The sequence below is a fragment of the Propithecus coquereli genome, unplaced genomic scaffold (assembly GCF_000956105.1).
Source record: "Propithecus coquereli isolate 6110/MARCELLA unplaced genomic scaffold, Pcoq_1.0 Scaffold156, whole genome shotgun sequence".
Classification (NCBI taxonomy): Eukaryota; Metazoa; Chordata; class Mammalia; order Primates; family Indriidae; genus Propithecus; species Propithecus coquereli.
Window position 1 is genome coordinate 5,482,049 of NW_012140080.1, and position 1,948 is coordinate 5,483,996.

Consider the following 1,948-nt stretch of genomic DNA (forward strand, 5'->3'; position numbering starts at 1 on the left):
TTCACCTGTTTATTTTTAAACTAGTTAATGTAGCTACTGGAATAATATTTGAAATTACATATGTGACTCACATTCTATTTGTATCGGACAGCACTGGTTTAGATGACTCCAGCGAGAATGTTGCAGCCTCTATCGCAGAATCAAAAACCTGCTGATTCACTGCCTGGTGGCCCCTAGGGTTGCAGCCCTGTCGATTGCTCAAGCCAGAAACTTACCCTCTGTTCACCATGGCAGTTCAGCCCCGATTCTAAGGTCTCTGTTTTGTTATAGTCCCAGATAACGAGAGATGTCCTCAATTTTTCTGAATCTGTACGGTGATTTTGAAATGAAGTGATATAGAGAGGGACAGGTTGGGACTTTGTCAAATTCTTATTTAGATAGGTTTTGTTTTGTTTTTGCTTCAGTATAATTCTAGACTTTACATATTTTTGTTAGATTGATGTACACCTCTTCTTCCAAAGAAAGCCTGTAATGCTATGAAGTTGGAAAGAGAAGCTGAGGAAACAAAGGACACATTTTTCTCTCTACTTATATAGAAAACTCTTGTCTGATAGCCTTTATACTGAGGCATCTTGCCATGAATATGTTTGTGTGCACACACACATGCACACGTATGAATATGTCTGTTATGTGTGCATATATGTCTGTGTGTGTTTGTGTGTATGTATGTATACAAAGAAAGTAGACCTGGATTAAATTTCAAGCAAAAGTTATTTCAAACCAAATTTACATCATATACAAATTAATATCAAGGGAAATGAAAAGGCAGGCCTAGCATTACTTTTAGTAATGAAAGAATTCACTTGGGATTATGCTAATGAGGTATAGATATTAATACACATAATTTGGTTGCCTAATATTGATTTAAGTTGCTCATTCAAATTCACTTTATTATAGAAAAATTAGCCATTTTGTTTTGCAGCGCTTGTCCCCACAGACGGTGAGCCCGTTAAACCATGTTTATTAAGTAAATAATATTATTTTGCTCATTTTCATATGCAAAGAAAGCACTGTTATGTCTCTTTTAGTATGTACCCTTTGAGTTGTTAGTTTCTGGTTGTGATCCCATTAATTCAGGCCAAGCGTCCTCTCTGCTGTCTCCCTCACGGTCAATGCCTAGGGTTGAAGGAAGCCTCAGTGACCTGGGCACAGAAGTTTTTCTTCTTGGTGATGTTAATATGCCCTAGGGTTGAACTTTGGCCACAGGAGAGCTCTGTGCTGGTTTTAAGCAGCCAAACTAACCCACATGCCTTTTTTTTTAATATGAATTCTTCTTCAGAGGAAACAGCAACTGATAGGGGCCTTGTACACTGTCCTGAAGTAATTAATATCGGATTAAGATTAGGAAAAGAACCAAAGCAAATCCCAGGCATTTACACATGTAAGACATGATTTTGAATTAGACAATGTCATTTGTCAAAGGACATAATAGTTGCCACTGTACTTACTTGGTTCTGTATTCTGACCCCAGTAATAGCACCCGGGGTGTTTTGTAAGAATGCACAGCAGCCTTTCAGGGAGAGTTGCCCTGCAGGCATCTTACTTTTCGTAAAAAGCTGAGTGTAAATCTGTCATTCCCGAGTTCATGTTCACATGTCTGAATCCATCTGTAGTTCCAGCCCGTGCTCTTTCTTACATTAATGAGCTCCATGCATTTTCTACCTATAGAGTACGTTGCTATTTCTTCCTGATGCTTTAAATTGAGCTCTTTGAAACTTCTTTCTAGCATCCATTCGTGAATTTTATGAATAAATGTGGGTTCATTTGAATCATGGATTTCGAGAGTCACATTGTGTGATAAGCGCTAGGAAGTCAGAATCTGGTCCAAACACTAGTCCCAACTAGCTCTGTTAACTTGGACCTCTCTGAGTTTCCATTTTCTTATCCATAAAATGGGCTAATAATACTAACTGTTAGAATCAAATGTGTGAATGTCTATGAAAGAAAT

At 37.9% G+C, this 1,948-nt stretch overlaps 1 protein-coding gene across 1 annotated transcript in view; it reads left to right on the forward strand.

Moving 5' to 3' along the window:
• The window catches only part of CHN2 (chimerin 2), a 353,485-nt gene that overhangs the window by 13,931 nt on the left and 337,606 nt on the right, over positions 1 to 1,948 (forward strand). The window lies entirely within an intron of this gene.